An 11933-nucleotide genomic window follows, 5' to 3' on the forward strand; every position below is an offset into this window, starting at 1 on the left:
TTGGCACCAGGAACAGGGTGGGATCATATAGCCAGGGACTGATCGGGGCTGTGGCAATTAGACTGGCTTAAATCATCACATAATTGTCACCAGAGTTGGAGTAGAGCTGTGGGTCAGAGCCCCATGGCTGTGGATGGAGATCCTTTCCTGTGCTCAGCTGTGCCAGCCGCCGGTCCCCAGTCTCCTCCCACCAAACGGTGCTCTTGCCTGAGATGTGCCAGCAGAGCTTCCCTGTTCACTCGCGCTGAGCCAAGACAAGGAATTAAGCGAATCAAACTATTTGGGACTGAAGTGGGCTGGGAGAGAGGTCTTGCCAGCAGACAAGGGACAGTAACCCCCAGAAGAGGGACAGGGCAAGAGGGTACACAGGGTACTCACAGCAGGTACTGCTGTGGTCATAGCTGTTTACAATCTGCCTGCTGTTCTCTACCCTTAAAGAACCTGTATGTTTTATCTTTGAAAAATAAAAAAAAAATCAAAACCCAGAAACAGACTACTAGATGGCTTGCTGACAAAATTTATTCTCACAGGGAAAAAATAACAGGTCTCTTTATTTTAGTGGAGAGAGACGTAGCAAGAAGAGATGGGAAGAGCTGTAGCCAGGCAAATTTCACATGAGAAATAAGGCGCGATTGTTCAGCTGTGCGAGTGGTTAACCAGTGGAACAGACTACTACGGGAAGCAGTAGAATTTCCATTTCTTCAAATCTTCAGCTCAGGACTGGATGTCTTTGTGGAAAATACTTTTAATAAACATGAGATTTTAGGCTCAACACTAACTAACTCAGTAAAATTCTGTTGTGCTTCTTAAACAGGAGGTCAGGCTGGATGATATAATACCCCTTCTGCTCTTAAAAATCCATGAAGTACAAATGAAACAGCTATTGAGCTCCACTATGGAACCGGTTAGGGTATACATTCATATGATTTCCTTGTCAGTGGCAATGTTTGGGCTGGAATATTGCAGCTCCTGACGACCTGGAGTCCAGGATAGCATCCTACTCCTGCTGAACCCTCTTCTGAGGTCAGTCTGTCTCTGTCTGAAGCCCCTTAGCTATGATTAGCTGCAATTCAACGTTCTTTGTGTCTAACTCAGATTGTGTTATATAAAAACAGAACTACAAATTATGGGGAAAAAAGAAGTATGCTTTAGTGCCAAGTGAAAGGTAAGTAGAGAGAAGCAAATTTAGTGAGATACAACAGGTGCTACATGTGAATGAAGGCTGAGTAACACGCTTTTCAGGCAGTCTTAAATCTGCAATTTTCTCAGCAAGTCATCTCAAAAGCTCTCTGAGTCCTTAAAAATCTGTATTTTTCTCCTCCTGAAAATAACAAAGCAGCTCTTACAAGAGCACTTTCCCTCACTAGGGTCCAAAGTCCATTAGTGTAATCAGCATTATTATTTCCTTCAGTTTCATATGTGAAATTGAAAAAAGTGAGTTGTCCCTAGCTAGTCAGAAACTAGTGAGAGTGATCCTGCTGTCTATATTTCAGGTAAGTATCTGACAAGGTTACAAGTATACAAATATCTTGATTTTATTACAAGAAATCCAATTTATTTTCTTAAAATGGTTTTCTGTGGTTGTCTTTTGATAATAATCCTGAAAGAAACGGGCTAAGGGATTCTCTTGCTCATAGTTGGATCTGGCCCTGATGGTTTCCACCAAATACAGTCGAACAACAGACAATATATAGTTAAAAGCTGTAAACATTAAACATTTCTGGTACACCCTGGAGTATCATCTCCATCCATTTACCACCTCCTTTAGATGTAGGTAAGATGTTAAGAGTCAATCCATCGCCAGCAGCGTGGGTAATGGGCAGCCCAATGGCAAATGACTGATATCAGGTGGGAGAAGAGTAGATGCAAAGTGCCTGACGCTCAGCCCGAAATTCAGCACGCAGCTGTGCAGCTGCTCTGCACGCACCAAGCTAGATGCCTGCCTGCCATCTGCGTAATTACATGAAGCCATGATTAGGAACGGTTAGCATGTACGCACTCCAACTGTCTGCGCACTTGGCTACACAATTGAAAAGCAGGCTTTCCGTTTGAGGCTGAACTCAAAAAACAAGGCAGCTATTCCTCCCATTGTTTTACAATATTACAACACAGTTTTCATCCACAAAAGAGCCCCAGCAAACAGCCAGGCATAGGCCAAGGTACACAGAAAGGATCTGATGGATCCACAGTTTTCACAGTTAATTTTTTTTCGACCAGCCAACTTGGTAAACCACTTCCCAGCAACAAGGCAGCACACTCACTCTGGAAACATTAACTCTTGAGTTTCTCAAAGATTATTAAAAATAAGCATCTACCCTGAGCTCAAATCTTACCTTGGCAGTAAAGGTAAAGGAAACTGGCCAGTAAGACTTCCCCCTGGTGTTGCTGCTGTGTAACCTGCTACACTATTTTTTTCGCTACTAATCCGTGTTAATTCTGTGCTTGCTTCTTGCCTGCCCTGCACCTGGAACACACCTGTACAGAAGGGAACTCAAGAGACCATTGGCCCCATTGGCCTTATATAGGATCCATTATGCCTAAAATATTCCTGACTGACATTTCTCTAACCTTAAAGTCTCCAGATACCATCCTCCACAGCAATCTATTTCTATTCATTATCTATTCCTATAGTTTTCCTGTACATAAACTGAATCTTCTTTAGTGTAACTAAAGCCCATTCATTCTTGTCCTATAGAAAATAAATTATTTCTTCTTTTCAATGGCCTTTCATTTCTTTCATGTCTGTTATCATCTCTCTTCTCAGTTTTCTGTTGTTCAGGGTAAGAAGTTCCAGTTTGTTCCATTTTTTCCATTGCAGGTCATGGTTTCAACCCTCCCATCATTCCTGCTGGTTCTTCTCTGGACACTCTCCAGCTGAGTCGTATTGCTCTTGAAGCATAGTGCCTGGAACTGGGTAACCACATGAGACCTTAGCTGCAGTCGCTGCCATTATTCAACTTTTTATCTGTTATAAGCCCCTCCACCTCCTTCCTGAAACCTGGTCCTTACTTCTGTGTTCTCTGTCCCATGCTTGTGCAGTTGAACATTTCTGCCTAAGTGTAGTATCTTGAATTTATCCCCATTAAAAAGCTATTTTCAGACCCTTTCAGAAATATGCGAAAAGCTTTTGGAATTCTAATCCTATACCCCAGTGTACTTGCAGTCCCCTCCCACCTCTTTGTCATTTCCATGTGGAATGTGCCCATTTTCCATTCCAGCAGCTAAATTAGTATTGAATAGAATGAAAAAGACTTAATGAGGGAGAGTCCCACTTGGTAATGCTGCTATACTAATAAAGCATGGCAGCAAAGAACAGGGTAACGTAGTTGCAACAGCACTGTACTGATCTGGTAGTACCCAACAGAGATAGACCAAGTTTGTCATCTCCAAACCTTTTAAGGTCTTCAGTGGAAAAGTGGCATGAAGCCATGTTGGGCCATGGTTTAACCTGTTATTTTTAAAAGCAGTATCAGCTTCTGCACTCTGTTCCCTACCTTCCCTTTGGCACTTGCTCGCACCCCTGCACAGTCTTTTCTGTCAGGGCAACACAACTATTTGTGTAGCCGAGTGGTAAACCACGCTGGGGGAAAACTAAAACAGCCCAAAGAGAAGTGTAGCTCAGGACTAGATGCATGCCCTGAACCAGGTCACTGTGGAGCTTGTGCCCGCACAAGGAAGAGGACAGGGGCATGTGGCTGGAAGTGTGAGCTCACAACAGGTTTAAGGAAAACTCAGCCCTTGCTGCTGCTCGGAGAAACAGCCCCATGCACCTCCCTGCTCTTGTCTTGTCTCTGATGCTGGGTGTAGTACTTAAAAATGACTTTGTTCTTTTTGGCTGGGTTAGTTTTCAACCTGATCGGTTCCCTGATCTGGCTGACTGCATATCTAGACAAGAATGTTGGCTCAAGATAGGCATTGGACATAGGAGAAGGGTTCCTAAAAAGTAGTTTCCTGCCTGGCTTTCATCTAGCTAAAAAGATGCTTTGGCCCAGAAAAGATTCTCCTTTATTGTGCCTTCCACCAGCTCGGTGTGTGGCTGTGTGACAGACAAAAAGACACAGCAGTGTGTCCTGGTGCTGTTGCACCACTTCCTTGAGTGCCTTTGCCTTCTCTATTGCTAAGGGCCTTCCATCGTAACTTCGTACCTGCTTTCCAGCCCCAGCTCCGTGTCCTCTCACTCCAGCTGTCTTGGCAATGTTTCCCAGGGCCTCTGGAGCAGTATCTTTCCCTTGTTTTTCTCATGCTGTTCTCATGCCGTTGTTCTCATGACCTTGCACCTGCAAACCCCCGATAGCATTCTCGGCAAATTCTCATGGGAAGCGATTGCCACCAGTGTGAGAATCACCCATTCTTCCCCCCTTTTCCTACCCTTTGGTTGCAGCTTTTGGTTTACATTACAGGGGGCACAAAGCTTAACAACCACCCAGTGTGCAGCACCTGCAACATAAGCAGTTACAACCAATAGCATTTGAGTGGGTACCAATAAACATTCTATTATTACTATGGGAAAAGCACTCCGGGGGGAGCCTGGAGGGGAGTCTAGGAAAGGACAATTTCTGGGGACCCTCCCCTCACTTTTTTATCAGCTGCCCACTTAGAAGAGTTCTCCCTTCCCCTTCTCTTTCTCAATCTCTCTCTTAGTTTCTTCTACTATTAGATTCAATGTATGCCCTCAGCTATGAACCCCATGAATAAATCTTTGTGCATGTGAACTTGTCCTCACACCCTGTGTGCAACAGGGGAAGGGCATCGAAGGCACGACACTGTCTCTGTAGAGAGTTAACAGGTTTACGTGAACTGGTGTGACCGGAGGAATGGTTCAGGAATAGAAAGCTGCCAGTCACCGCAGAGACAGGTAGATCCTGGGGAACAGGGTTCTTGGGAGAAGAAAGAGCAACAGCAAAGCCATGAGGTGACAGGGCACAGGAGCTGCTCCAGCAGCTGCTGGTGGGGACTGGTGCCCCCTTAGCACTGCTGGAAAATCTGTGCTTGCGCCCTGTTACGAGGCTTCACAGAGATACTTTGGAGTTTTTCCAGTACAACTACTGAAAAATTAAACTGAAATATGAGCTGAGAGAATAACCCATTTATTTAAATATAGATTAACCTTCCGTGTCAGACCATTTTTCCCAGCAAATAATTCCCGCACCATGCAGCTAAAGAAAGCCTGAATTAGAGAGAATAAGTATGTTTCTAAGTCATTTCTAAATCATCAGATTTTGTGGCAGCTAATCACTGCACTGATATTTTAGCGTTGTGAGTAGCTTCTGAAGATGATGCCAACAGAGTCATCATGGCTGTGTGCGTTTCAGTGGAAAATATTTTGGGCTAAGTGTTATGCATGGCTATTTCAACAGAAAAATATTTAAGGGCAAGTGTATTGTCATGGTAAATTACGTAGAAAAACTAGGGCGGGACATGGGAAAAAAGGCAAAAGTTATGTGCAAATAGGAAAAGGCAAAAGCCACATTTTGCAAAATTTTATTAAATTCTCCGTATATATTTTTTGCATTAGCTGTTCCTTTGCTGAGTGATGCTTAGACAGAACAGACAATGCAGAGCAAGGCCCGAGTCTGTACTAACTTCCCCACGGACTGGCTGTGTAATAAAGTTGTTTATCTATGAGGATTCCCTGGCGTTAAGGAGAGAGCCAGGCCAAGAGCAGCCCGCCCAAGAGGCACCCAGGGGTGATCATAGAGTCATAGAATCATAGAATGGTTTAGGTTGGAAAGGACCTTAAAGATCATAGAGTTCCAATCCCCTGTCGTGGGCAGGGACACCTCCCACTAGACCAGGTTGCTCAAAGCCCCATCCAGTCTGGCCTTGAACACCTCCAGGGATGGGGCATCCACAGCTTCTCTGGGCAACCTGGACCAGTGTCTCACCACCCTCATTGTAAAATATTTCTTCCTTATATCTAATCTAGATCTACCCTCTTCCAGTTTAAAACTGTTACCCCTTGTTCTATTGCTACAGTCCCTGATAAACAGTTCCTCCCCATCTTTCTTGTAGCCCCCTTTAGGTACTGGAAGGCCACTATAAGGTCTCCCCAGAGCCTTCTCTTCTCCAGGCTGAACCACCCCAACTCTCTCAGCCTGTCCTCATAGGAGAGGTCCTCCAGCCCTCTGATCATTATGTTGGGGGCCACAGAGCTGGATGCAGCACTGCAGGTGGGGTCTCACGGTGGTGGAGTAGAGGGTCAGAATCCCCTCCCTCGCTCTGCGGGCCACGCTGCTGGGGGTGCAGCCCAGGATGCGGTTGGCTTTCTGGGCTGCCAGCACACGTTGTCAGCTTGTGTTGAGCTTCTCATCCACCAACATCCCCAAGTTGTTCTCCTCACGGCTGCTCTCCACCCATTCTCTGCCCAGCCTGTATTTGTGCTTGGTATTGCCCTGACCCACATGCAGGACATTGCACTTGGCCTTGTTGAACTTCATGAGGTTTGCACAGGCCCACCTCTCCAGCCTGTCCAGGTCCCTCTGGATGGCATCCCTTCTAGCGTGTCAACTGCTCCACACAGGAAGCATGGGGCTTCCCTGGAGGGTCTTGACCTGCTGCATCTTTCCCAGGTTGAATGCAAATCTTGGTGGGGATCATCCTTGTAGTGTTTTTTGGGAAGATATGGAGAAAATTCTAGGGAGGTAGCTGCACATACCTCTGTTCACTATACAGACAGGGCAAGTGAAATACAGTTTATCTGAACATTAGTTTCTTATACTGGCCTTTCAGATTCTTCGATGCTATAGTGACAGATTTAGTACTTTACTATTCACACTTCTAGGAACAAGTTCTGGGATGGCCAAAAGGATGGGCATCAGCCCTTAGCATTTAGGACATTTTTAACTGCTGCAAATACAGGCATATCATGCCAAACCAGCAGCTGAATTCCTGTTGACGGTGTAGGTTGCATTGTTATTGGACTTTGTCACAGAGTCAGTGAGGGGCTGCAGATTCCACCACCTTTCTTCCATAAACGGGGGTCTAAAGTCCCTTTGGAAATACGCTTCATACACTGTAAATGTGCCTTGCTGATTCAGTGAAAGATCCTTCACACACAGAACAAGCTATTCTGGGAGAAAGGTCACTTTAAACTAGACTAAAGGCTCTGTTCACATGAGCTGTGGGTCCATGAGGATTTATTTGGTGACGATACTGGCTTAAGTAATTCTGGCTTTTTTCCTCCCACCTCCCTCTCTTCCCACCAATTGTTCATGTGCCACTCCCTGCACTGCGCCAGCAGAACTGTTTGTGTAGCTACATCGTGAACAAACAAGGGAACTGATCTAATAGAAGTAGGCAAAATGGAGAAATGTTGTTTGTTTTCTTCTGCCAGATCACTTGACCTGTGTGATTCATTACACAGCTATATAAATCACTCCCTGGCAGAGAACAGGAGGGCAGGTGGAAGCAGAAGAAATTAGTTGGTTGGGCAGGAATGGGACTGCCTGAGCAGAGCTGTTGCTGACCATGAAGCCACTGACTGAGTTTAAGCTTTACTGATGCTAACTGCACATTGTTGTCCCTCTGCCACCATTACAGCAGAGCTGTTACAATCGTGTAGATAATCCTACACTTTGGGTCAAACTCTTTTACCCTTGAAGGCAAACCACGAACTAAAGTGGCACACAGGGAGATTTCAGGAGATTGCTGAGGTGTAGCTCACCACTACCATCGGGGTGAGGTCTTGTTTCTCAGCCGTCTTTCGCTCCTGGCTGCAGCTTCCAGCCTTCCTTTGTGCCAGTTCTGGTGGTCATCAGAGAGGTTGCAGAAGTCTGGCCTTGTTCATCAGCTAAAGAGAAAAGATCAAGTTACTTTCTGCTTGATCAGTTTTCTTCTGGGCTAGGGAGCTGAACTGGCTTATTAATAGCCTTTGGAAAAGCAGAGCCCATGGGAGAGAAGTGGTAGAAAACCAGAACTAGGAACATGGAGAAGGCTTGGAAAGAGGGGTGGGTGCGATATCCTTCCTTATGTAGCATTGAGTTGTTAGATCAGCTCAGCTGTCTCGCTTTCTGATTCAGATACACCTTCCATTTTTATGCAGGTTGTTAGCTCTAGCAGATGGATAAAATACATGGCTTTTATCCATATCATCCTGAACTTCTGCAGCAAGATTTGAATGTGTGAGCTGTTCCTTGCTTTCAGAGCATGAGTCAGCTAAAGGTTTGACCCATTAATCTTTCAAAAGTGAGAGGGGAAAAAAAGACTGCAGCCTTTCTGGCTGTTGCACTCCCATCATGCAAAAGGGATGCTCTGGGTTTCTGTGTTAATGCTTTTTCATTGGTTTCTAAATTTGCTGTTTTCATAAGGCAAAAACTATGACATTAGCTGTCAGACTTAGAAAGTCAACTGGTGTTCTGAAAATCCAGCTGTGTTTTCAGATTCTTAATAAAAATACCAGTAACACAGCCTCTGTAATTGGAGATTAACTGACAGGGCTCTCAACAATACATGAAGCAGAACAGAATCCACCTCAGTTGCCATGGCTATGTTTTCCCATAGAGCTAATAGAATTTTAAAAATTACTTTCTCCGGTTAATTCAGCAATTCTGACCTATACACACATAGAAAACAGTTGATATCAATACAAAGGAACACTTTTTATACAGCAGATGCCAGTATCGCGTAATTTAGGTGCAGGGCTATCTCTGTACATAGGTAAAATAACTGTTACCTAAGGCAGCACAAAGCCCAGGGCCCCGCTGTAAATGCCGGAGCTTTAAAAAGTGAGACTCAGCTGCTCCACTGAGTAATGGGAGAGGTTTGAGGGCAACAGGTACTGCCTGGGGAGAATAACTCTCAGTGGAAACAAGCAGCTTTGGTTTCCAGGGCTCTGCTCTTTCATCTCTCTGCCCACTAGTTCTCTATTTCAAGTATTCCCCTTTCCTAGCACAGCACAGCCCCTTCATCTTTAGGATGGCAAAATTCAGTGTTACCTGCACAGCTGAGAAAACCTGAGCTCTCTTTAAACCACTCCTATTTCTTATGTTCTTTCTTAAGTATCCTCTACTGCCTGCTCTTGGAGAAAAAAGTACTGGGTTACCTGGACCAGCTCATTGCCAAAATCACCACCAGAAGAATTCAGGAGGGTGGAGGTTCTTCTGTTTTATAGAGACTACCTGAAGCATATCAAGGAAGAAGGAGGGAGAGACATCTTGCTGGACCTGTTGAAAATAAGAAAGAACTAGTCAAAAGATATGAAGGTGCAGTCTTAGCTGCAGCAAACACAAGACTGCAGAGTTGAAAATCTGGAGAGAAATGAGCAAGGCAAGTAGTAGAATCACAACCTTGGACTTTAGGTAAGCAGATTTTAGTTTACTCTGGAATCTTCTTGGCAGGAGGAGGGCATGGGGCCCAGGGCAGCGGGGTGAACTTCAAGGAGAACCTCCCCTAAGACAAAAAAGCAGTCCGTGCCGATGTACAGAAAATCTAGCAAGTGTGGCAGGAGGCCAGCATGAATGTACAAGGGACTCCCAGCTGAGCTCCAACACAAAAAGGAAGTGTACAGAAAGGGGAAGCACAGATGGACTGCCCAGGAGGAACACAGAGACATTGCTCGAGCATGCAGGGCTGGTGTTAGGAACGCCAAAGCTCAGCTGGAGTTGAAACCAGACAGGGAGGTGAAGGTTAACCGTAAAGGCTTCTGTAGGTACGCCGGCAGCAAAAGGAAAGCACTGGGTCCGCTGCTCCATTGAGCAGGAGACACAGTGACAAAGGACAGGGAAAAGGCTGAGGTACTCAATGCTTTTTTTTGCCATGATTTTCACTGATATGGTCTACCCTTAGGCTTCCTGGTTCCTCAAGCCTAGTAGCAGTCTGTGGGAGTAAAACAGCACCCATCACAGAATTTCGGGAGCATTGAAGCCAACTGGACACACACAAGTCCACAAGACCAGATGGGATGTAACAAAGACTGCCGGAGGAGCTGGCCAATGTCATCAAGAGGCCACTCTATATCATCTTTGGAAGGTTATGGTGATCTGGGGAGGTTCCTGATGACTGGACATGGGTAAAGGTCACACGTGTCTTCAAGGACAAGAAGAAAGATCCAGGGAATGACAGACCAGGCTGCCTAACTTTAGTCCCTGGGAACGTGATAGAGCAAATCCTCCAGGAAGCCATGTCCAAGCACATGAAGGACACGAAGGTAATTGCGATCAGCCAGCATGTATTTATCAGGTCGAATTGATTGCTTTCTACAATGAGATGGCTGGCTGTGTGGGGAAAAGTCACAGGCACTCCCATGGGTGCTATATAGGTTTTGCAAAGCTTTTGGCATGTTTTCCTATAGTATCCTTACAGTCAAATGGGTGAAATATGGCTGGAAGTGGGCTACAAGGTGGGAGGAAAGTTGGCTTGGCCACTGGCTCAAAGAGTGATCAGTGGTACAAAGTCCAAATGGCTGCAGGTTACCAGTGGCATCCCTCAGGGATGACTACTGAGGCCTTGACAGTTTAATGTCTTTTATTGATGACCTGGACAGTGTGATGGGGGACAATCACAGCAAATTTGCAGATAGTACTAAACTGAGGGCAAATGATTGATAAATTGGACGTCAGGGCTTCTATGCAGAGTGTCCTGGACCAGTTGGAGGAATGGATTCACAGGAAGTTCATGTAGTTCAACAAAGGCAGATGCAAAGTCTTGCACTGGGGCAAAAGCAGCTTTATGCAACCATAGGGGTCAACAAAGGAGCCGAAAAAGACACAGAGGTCCTGGTGTACAGTGAGCGGAACGTGAGTCAGCAGAGTGCCCTTGTGGCAAAGAAAGTTAACCACACATCAGGCTGTTATTAGCAAGAGTGTAGACAGTAACTTAAGGGAAGTGGTTCTTCCCCTCTGTTTGGCACTTGTGAGACCACATCTTACAAGTGCCCAGTTTTCACCTCCCCAGTACAAGAAATACATTGGTACGCTGGATTGAGATGAGTAGAGGGCCACCAAGCTGGTCAGGGACTGGAGCTCATGATATACGAAGAGAGACTGAAAGAACTGGGTCTGTTCAGCCTTAAGAGAAAGCTAAGGAGGGAGCTTATTGCTGTGTACAGCTGCCTAATGGGAAGATGTAGAGAAAACAGATGCACAGGGAAAAGATGAGAGGCAAGGATGGGGGGCAAGGGACACAAATCGAAGCATGGGAATTTCTGACTCATTACAAGCGAAAAAAAAGGTTACCATGAGGGTCGTCAAACACCGAAAACAGGGGACCACCGTGGCGGCAAAATCTCTTGCACTGAAGGTATTCAAAACTGGACTCAATGAGACCTTGAGGATCCGGCTTTAAGTGGTCCTACTTTGAGCAGGGATTAGAGATGATGATCTTTGGAGGTCCCTTCCAAGCTACACGATCCTGTGAGTCTGTGAAGAAATGTGGCTTGAAGAGGAAGAAATAAAGGAGTGAGTCTGATTTACTTTCAACTCATAAATATAAAAACTATGTCGCTTTCAACTCATAAATATAAAAACTATGTCGATGGCCTTGAATGATCCAGAAATACTCTGGTATGTGAAAAAAAGCCACAACAAAACAGCTCATCTCTTAAGATCTCATGTCTTCAAGGCATTCCAGAAATTCTTTTTTTTTGACATTTACTACTGCAATCCTATGAGAACTCACATTTGGTAAAATCCTCCCATAGATATAAAATCTAGCCCTCCCAAGTATCCACCGTCTGCTTTTAAGGTACGACTAAATCATCGTTACTTGAAACTGACTGCAGTTTTAAAAATATTTTTAAAAAATATTTTATTGTTCTCCCATTTTCCTGTACACATTATGTTAAGGGTCCTATTACTTCTTAGTTAATATATGTATGGTAGTTATATAGTAGTGTCATACTAATTAAGTAAATTATGAACTACACTATATATTTTTTTTCATAATGCCCCCCATGGATGTAAAAAATGCTTCTCCCATAATACAGCTGAGAAACTGAG

This window comes from Vanellus vanellus (assembly GCF_965231255.1).
Source record: "Vanellus vanellus genome assembly, chromosome: 1".
Taxonomy (NCBI): domain Eukaryota; kingdom Metazoa; phylum Chordata; class Aves; order Charadriiformes; family Charadriidae; genus Vanellus; species Vanellus vanellus.